We start from the raw sequence: 8,978 nt of genomic DNA, 5'->3' as shown, positions 1-8,978 counted from the left end.
TAATCCACTAACATTACTTCCAATACTTTTTCTTTCCATCTTTCTTAGGTACTTTACAATTCTTTTCTCTTACTCTACTAATTGTACATTCAAATTCGCGTCATTTCAAAAGTTTTTATTTTTCAAGGACGGGGGTAGTACTTTATAAAATGTGAATAAAAATGAATTAGTGGAATATATAGTAGAAATGAAGCGAGACAATTAATATGAAATGAATCAAAATGAAAAAATTGAGACACGTAATGAGGAACACGGAAGGAGTATAATGTAAATAACTAGAGTAGAGCATCCTTATAATTAGAATACGGCATTACTATAGTAGTATCACTGGTATAATATTTTCTTGGAGCTTTATTATAGTCTTTAAATCGAGTAAATCGAATACTCGATTTGTACGTATCTTATTTTATACTCATATATAGGTCGTAATCAAAATTACTTTCTTCATACCCCCTATTATAACACTCTCCAAATTAATATACATTTACTTTTAAGGTCGGAAATCGATAGTACACTTACTAATACTAGTAGTACTTAATTTACGTGTCAAATTTATTAACTCACGCAATGGCCCCCCAAATCTATATCCAAGCAATCCGAACTTGTTAAAGGCCGCAAATACAGATGTACTTAAATCTATAATGAAGCTGATGTAAGTATTCAAAGTCTATAATTATATCATCTTAATTATTTAATCCTATACTTTAGCTAATCCAAGGGTTCAACATTTTTAAATCAGTCCATCTATATATGATTAATTGATTAATTCTATATAAACTCCTTTTATCACCCCCTCAAATTATACCATCAACACATTGATCCCCAAAAAGAAAACCCTAAAAAAAAAAGAAAATATGAAAAACCCAACAATTAATATTCTGTTAACAATTTCCTTCCTCCTCATCACCACCACCGCCGCCGCAACCCCATGGTTCGAAAACCTTTGCATATGTAAGAAAAACACAACAAAGCTTCATTTCTACGTCCACGACGTCCGAAGCGGCCCCAACGCCACCTTATACAACGTCGCAAACTCCTCCATCACCGCCACCTCCCCCACCGGCTTCGGCCGGATCAACGTCTTCGACGACAAGGTCACAGCGGAGCCGGACATCGCCTCGGAAGAGGTGGCGAGAGCGCAGGGTTCCACCACTTCCGTGGACCTCCAAGTCTCGGCGGCATCCATGAACCTCAACTTCTTCTTGAAGGCGGGGAAGTTTAACGGAAGCACGGTCACCGTTGTCGGCCGGAACCAGTTCTCCGACGCGGAGAGGGAGCTGCCGGTTGTCGGCGGCAACGGGGCCTTCCGGTATGCTCGTGGATATGCGATTACTAGGAGCTATTCTAATGATGCGGCAACGAATTATGGTGTGCTCGAATATACGATTTATATCAGGACTTCTAGAAAATGTTCTTGAACGTTTTTATTAGTACACATCGATCGTGTGTATAGTAACAGTATAAATGTGGTTTTTTATTCATGATGTTTGTGGTCTCTGGATTATGTTAGAATAAATGATGTGTACATAAATTGATATTGTCCCACAATGTATAATACGACCTTTATTTTTTTGTTCCTCGTATTGTTCAACATCTGCGAGTTTTCTTTTTATGAATGGCCTTATAAAATTAATTTATTTTTACTTATATTATTTTATAGTAATAAAAAATTAGAAGAATGATTTTGATCTTGATGTGGAAATAATTATGTAATACGAAAATTTATTCTTTTATTAAGTTATTGCATAAGGGTTAATAGTTAATACTCTATTCGTTCTCAAAAAATAGATAAATTTATAAATGACATGAGTTTAAATATGCAATTGGTAAAGTAAGAGATAAATGAAAAAAAGTAAGAAAGATTAGAGGGAAAAAATAATGGAAATAGTGTTAATGGATTGTGAGATCCGCAATATTAGTTGGTTGTAATTGGTTAAAAACTTTTCATATTTAGACTTAGTATAGTTTTAGGGAACGACCTAAAATAGTAAAAGTAGTCTTTTTTTTAGGACATACTATATAATATGAAGAATAATTTTATTTTCAATTAATTTATGTTTATGAAATATTAATTTTTAATGTAAAATACCTAAAATGTCAAATTATGTATATGTGCATTTATGTTCATTTATCAGATCTTTGGTTGTTGTGATGTCGTTTGTGTTTGTATTTGTGATTTTTTTTAATTGTTGGATTATTACTATCTTGTGCTCTCCCTCATCACTTTTGTGGTTTGAGATTTTTGGTTTATAGAATAAAAGTTGGGAGATAATAAAACTAGTACAATGTTTTAAATGTTGAAATATAATTAGTACTCCACTACAAATAAAATCAATACATCTGGGGATGTATAAACGGTTACTAATTTGAGAATGTATATGTCGGTAGAATCCAAAAGTTGAAGATGGATTATATAAAGAAAATAGATTTTTTGACAGTATAATATGAGATTGTGTGTGACACAATATTAACAGCTCATAACGTATATTGTAATTAGTACAATATAATTATAACATTTTTCTTGTACTTACTAGTCTCGAAATTTATAGGTGAGAGTAAAACTGGAACGAATAACATGGAAAATAAGGAAACGTGTTACATAGTGTTTTATGACGTTAATTAATGTACTATAGTTTAGCTTGAGAATTCAATTTGAGTTTTAATTGCATACGAAACCGTGTGCTATAGCCTGTGTGTTAGCTTCTGAGTGGTATAATAGTATATTGATTCGTTGTAATTAATTCGCATTGCTTTCTTAATTTTTGGCTTACTTTTTACTTTCCATTATTTCCACACTGCTGATGTGATAATATCTTCCATGAATAAGCAACATTGAACCTAATCGTATTTAAAATGGGATATTTAAAACTTTAGGTACGGTATTTTTCTTAACATGCGAAACAACACCTCCTAAAATCTCGTGTCAATCCTCAAGTGTGACATCTACTATGGAACGGAGGGAAAATTAAACTCGGATATATATGAGTAAAATTTTAATGATCCGTACATATTATCACGCGGTGACTTCAGTCAATTATAATTATAGAAAGAATATTTCTTCTCTTCATTTTTCTCTTTTTTATAAGTATAATAATTGGCTGAACACACTGAATTTTAAGCTATATATAGAGTTACCATCTCATATTTAATTTCAAAAAGCTAATAAATGTTGGTCAACCGACAGGAGCTGATCGTCACCGGCAGCACTGGTGTTTACGGGTTTGCTCATATGCAATTCAGACCATTTATTCTTCTAGGTAAGATGTGAAGTTATTGAAATTCCATATCCTCGTCATGATGATGTCATCCTCCGACGTTGACCTACTGTACTTATATGTTAAAATGCAAATCTGTATATACTTTAAACTTCCTTGTACCTAATAATTTTGTTAGCTTTTGAGATTGAAATCAGGTGATTCAGATGATTCAGAGAGGAAGAATGAGAGAATTTGATTGATTGAGTAATTTGGGGATTTTTTGGAGTTTTCAACTTGAATGAAGAATTACAGATGTTTCTTCTATACAAACTAAGTAAATGAAAAGTCAAGATAAAAGATCAGCAGCTGACTGATCCAATGGTCCAGATTCATCCATCTTGATCAATTCAGATCTGTGGCTAGGATTTAAACTCCCATTTAAAACCTTCCCTTTATTTTCTAAGTATTGAGATGATATGAGCATACAATCTACAAATCTCCACCTTGCTCAATCATCCCACTGTCATCACTCAAAAACACCAATCTCCTGCAGAGCTGAAGTTTCTCTCTCGGTAGTGCCTTTGTAAGCATGTCTGCTGGATTAACTTTGGTGTTCACTTTGAATATCTCCACTTCATTCTCCTCTATCTTTTCTCTGATGAAGTGTAGGCGCGCGTCTATGTGCTTGCTCCGTTCGTGGAAGACTTGGTGCTTAGCGAGGCATATAGCGCTGTTGTTATCGCATCCAATGGCTACTGATCTCTGAACAATCCCAAACTCTGCAGCTAGCCCCTTTAGCCAAAAGCTTTCCTTAACTGCTGCTGTTAAGGCAAGATATTCTGCCTCTGTCGTTGATAGTGCAACAACATCTTGGAGGCTCGATTTCCAACTAACTGCTGACCCAAACATGGTAAATACGTAGCCTGACTGAGATCGCCTGTTATCCACGTTGCCAGCAAAGTCCGAGTCAGAGAAACCTACGAGTGCATCCCCTTTCCAGCCACTGCCTCCTCCATACAATATTCCCAGATTTGCTGCTCCCTTTAGATACCTTAAGAGCCACTTGAGAGCTGACCAGTGTTCCTTTCCATGATCAGACATAAATCTACTAGTCAAACTCACAGCTTGTGCAATGTCCGGCCTCGTACAAATCATGGCATACATCACACTCCCTATGATGCTAGCATATGGGATGAGCTCCATTTCTTTCCTTTCTTCTGCATTATGTGGCTTTTGATCAACTGATAACTTGAAATGTTGTGCCAATGGTGTAGCTGTTTCCTTAAGGTTGTCAATTCTGAATCTTTTCAACAATCTTAGGATATACTCAGATTGACCAAGCCAAATACTCCCAGCCTTTCTACTTCTGACTATACTCATCCCAAGTATTCTTCTTGCAGGCCCTAGGTCCTTCATGTCAAAGCCTGATTTCAGATCATCTTTCACTATTTGCACCTCTTTCATGCTGGACCCTGCAACGAGCATATCATCTACGTATAATAGCAGATAAGCCACAACAACTCCACCTCTTTTCTTGTAGTACACACAAGAATCATATTTGGATCTGATGAAGCCACATTTCAGCATGTGAGAGTTGAATTTCTTGTGCCATTGCCTACTGGCCTGTTTCAAGCCATAAAGGCTCTTGTTGAGCTTGCAAACCTTCATCTCTTCCCCAGGTACAACAAACCCCTCGGGTTGCACCATGTATATGGTTTCCTCCAAGTCACCATTCAAAAATGCCGTTTTGACATCCAATTGTTCTAATTCCCAGTTTCTGTTTGCCACAATAGCCATAAGCATTCTGATGGAGCTATGCTTCACAACAGGTGAAAAAACCTCGTTGTAATCGATTCCATATTCTTGACTAAACTCTTTGCAACCAACCTGGCCTTATATCTGATTGAACCATCTGCCTCCAATTTTCTCTTGAAAATCCACTTGCATGTAACCAGCTTTCTGCCTTCCACTCTATCCACCAAAGTCCATGTCTTATTTTTCATCAGAGAGTTTATCTCATCTCTCATTGCTTGCAGCCACTTATCCTTGTCATTGCTTTCCATGGCCTCTTTATATGTCAGTGGCTCTTCAGGCTCTAGCTGCTCTGCAATAGTCAGCGCATAAAAAACCATTTCAGAATCAGAGAATCTGGCAGGAAGTCGTCTTGAAGTTCTTCTGACTCTGTCCTTGGCTAACTGATAATTTTTCAAATCCTCAGCTGCACCATCTTGCTGATGAGTTCCGGTACCTGATTCATCAGATTGATCAGTATCTACCTGCTCAGTTCCAGCATCTCTTTCAGGCATTTGTTGACCTTGGTTATCATCCTTATCAACCCCTGGCTCCACCTCAAAGTCATTACTACTATCAGTAAGAATCCTTATTCCATCAGCAGTATTTCCTTTGTTCAAGTAAGGCATATCATTCTCCAGAAAAGTCACATCTCTACTTATCAAGATCTTGTGATTTCCAGGCTCTATGCACCATAGCCTATAACCTTTTACCCCCTTTTGATATCCTAGCATTACACACATTAATGCCCTAGGATCCAGTTTTCCTTGCTTCACATGAGCAAAGGCTTTACAGCCAAAAATCTTCAAGTTAGAGTAACTAGAATGCCTTCCATACCATCTGTAATCTGGTGTGTCACCATTAATGGAAGATGATGGGCATTTATTCAACAAATGCACAGCAGTAGAGGCAGCTTCACCCCAGAACTTCTTTCCTAGCCCTGAAGAGAACAACATACACCTTATTCTCTCAACAATGGTTCTGTTGGCTCTCTCAGCCACCCCATTTTGTTGGGGGTTCATGGGAACAGTCTTATGCCTTTTGATTCCCTTCTCCTTACAGAAATTATCAAACTCCTTAGATAAGTATTCAAGGCCATTGTCAGTTCTGAGGCACTTCACCTTACAACCCCTCTCTAACTCCACCTCACTACACCATCCTTGAATTTACTAAAGGCTTCTGATTTCTCTTTCAAAATATATATCCAAATCTTCTTAGAATAATCATCAATTAGTGACATGTAGTATTTACCCCCACCAATAGTATTCACAGATGCTGGCCCCCATAAATCACTATGGACATACTCTAAAGGAGAAGAAGAAGTATGTTTACCAATGGGATATGGCTGTTTCTTTGCTTTCCCTCGAATGCAATCTTGGCAAGGTTCTGGCTCTTGTGTATCAGTAGCTGAGATGATCTCCTTTTTCACCAGTTCTTTGATGCTCCCCATGGCTGGATGACCCAGCCTTTCATGCCATAACTTCAAGCTGGCTGAACTCACCAAGTTTACCTCATTACTCTGAATCTTGATGACAGAAGCATAAAGACAGTATAGGCTCCCTCTCCTCTCAGCAGTCATGACCACATCTTGCCCCTTCCTTACCACCATTCTTCCACCAGATGAAAGGAAAGAATACCCCTTCATCTCTAGTGACCCCAGGGATATCAAATTCCTTTTCACCTCTGGAATATATCTTACATCAGTCAACAGCTTTATAGACTGATCTTGCATCTTCAACCTTATTGAGCCTATCCCCTTCACATCACACACCTTGTTGTTCCCCAATGTCACAGTGCCAGAGGCTTCATCTAGATGTTCATACCAATTCAGATTTGGACATATATGAAAACTACATCCACTATCCATAATCCAAGATGCCCCATCAATGGTTTCCATTACAATCAAAACTTCTGCAGTTTCAATTGATTCAATACAGTCAGAAGTATTTGTACCTTGATTTCCAGATGTAGCTTGTTTCCGTTTCCAGCCATAGCAGTCCTTTTTCAAATGCCCAGGCTTCTTGCACCAAAAACACACCCGGCTCTCTTTCTGATCATTCCCAGATTGCTTCGACCCATCGAACTTCTTCTTGGATGCTTTCTTGCCCTTGAAGCCTTTAATATTCAGACTCTCTGAGGTAGAATCAACGTTTCTTGCCCCAACAGATTGAAGCTCTTTGGCCCTTAACGCAGACTGAACTTCTAGGAAAGTGATGGTCCCTTCCCTTCCATACATCATCCCATCGCGGAGATGATCATAGGATTTAGGTAGAGCGTTGAGGAGGAGTATCGCCTTATCCTCATCGCCGATCGTCACGTCGATGTTCTCAAGATCATCAATCGCTTTATTAAAATCCTCCAGTTGTTCCATTACGCCTTTATCATCCAAGAATCTGTACGAGTATAGCCTTTGTTTCATGCACAATCGATTTGCCAAAGACTTCGTCAGGTAGAGGTTTTCCAATTTGGTTAAAATCCCGGCCGCTGTAGTTTCTTTCGCGACCTCTCGCAGCACCTTATCACCAAGGCACAGAACCACTACGCTGTGAGCTTTCGCCATAATTTCTGCTCGCTTCGCGAGCACTTTCTCATCAGGCTCTGCTCCGGCCGTTCCAGCCGCCGGTGCTGTACCGTCCCCCACCTTCTCTCCTTCAAGCGCCGCCGATAGCCCTTGTTGGATGAGCATCGCGCGCATCTTCATCCGCCACAGACCGAAGTCGTTTTTCCCGGTGAACTTTTCCGCTTCAAATCTTGAAGCCATCCTCTTCCTCGCGAATTCGATTCCAGACAAACACAATCTCAAATGCCTGTTGTTCCCACAGACGGCGCCAGATTTGTTAGCTTTTGAGATTGAAATCAGGTGATTCAGATGATTCAGAGAGGAAGAATGAGAGAATTTGATTGATTGAGTAATTTGGGGATTTTTCGGAGTTTTCAACTTGAATGAAGAATTACAGATGTTTCTTCTATACAAACTAAGTAAATGAAAAGTCAAGATAAAAGATCAGCAGCTGACTGATCCAATGGTCCAGATTCATCCATCTTGATCAATTCAGATCTGTGGCTAGGATTTAAACTCCCATTTAAAACCTTCCCTTTATTTTCTAAGTATTGAGATGATATGAGCATACAATCTACAAATTTTTCACTGTTTGACTCAATACGAATTTTAAGAAATGTAATAAAAAGTGAATTGAAAAAGTTAATGAAATTTAAGTACTCTTTTATGGAGTATTTGTTTATAATAAAATATGAGTGAAAATGAGTAAATGGAACGTGAGACCACTAAAAAAATAATAAAAATGAAAAGTAATAAATTTTTAGTGTTGGACAAATATGAAAATAAGGGATAATTTTTTATTTTTTTTTGGGAGTAATAACTTTGGGGTGTTAATGGACCGATTATGGTCTTAATCTTTGTTATATGTATGGGTTCATTTACAAGTGGGCCTAAGAAAACTTATTAGGCTGAATAGTATTGGGCTATAGGTTAAGTCTGAGTTTATTTGTGATTATGGTTCTATCACCACAAAAAAAAAAGGTTTTTTTTGGGAGCACCAAAACACGCATTTTTATTGTAGTGTATAGATACATGTCACGTATATAGTTAAGATATAATTTTGTCAAATTTAATTTGGTATTGCTGATTATTTTCGGATTATTTGTATTACTAAAATTCTAGAGTTCGATCGATCAATTTGAAGGAGATAATTTGCCTAAAAATTGTGAGCTTGTTATAAATGTTTAAAATTGATAGAAAAGAAATGGAGGGTTCGATTCTTAAATTGGGAATTTGTGTGATGGAGGATGAGAAATAGGATCGATCCGTCTATTCTCGCTTTCATTTTGTTACCACAATAATGATGGTTTAGTGTCATGATCTTTTCATCTTGAATTTGTACTATAAATATTGAGTTAAAATGAGAGAACACGTTAAAGCAAAATATTTCTTTTAATTTCTCTCCTTTGATTTCTTATCATTTTTAGTGT

At 37.3% G+C, this 8,978-nt stretch overlaps 1 pseudogene; it reads left to right on the top strand.

Moving 5' to 3' along the window:
• The first annotated feature begins 793 nt into the window (after positions 1-793).
• On the top strand, positions 794-1,576 carry LOC125186126 (dirigent protein 21 pseudogene; annotated as a pseudogene).
• Positions 1,577-8,978: the final 7,402 nt, after the last annotated feature.

The sequence above is a fragment of the Salvia hispanica genome, chromosome 5 (genome assembly GCF_029641045.1).
Source record: "Salvia hispanica isolate PSC_SH4W2 chromosome 5, Shi_PSC_v1, whole genome shotgun sequence".
Taxonomy (NCBI): domain Eukaryota; kingdom Viridiplantae; phylum Streptophyta; class Magnoliopsida; order Lamiales; family Lamiaceae; genus Salvia; species Salvia hispanica.
The sequence above is the reverse complement of the archived record's forward strand: the minus strand, read 5'-3'. Positions and strand labels throughout refer to the sequence as shown.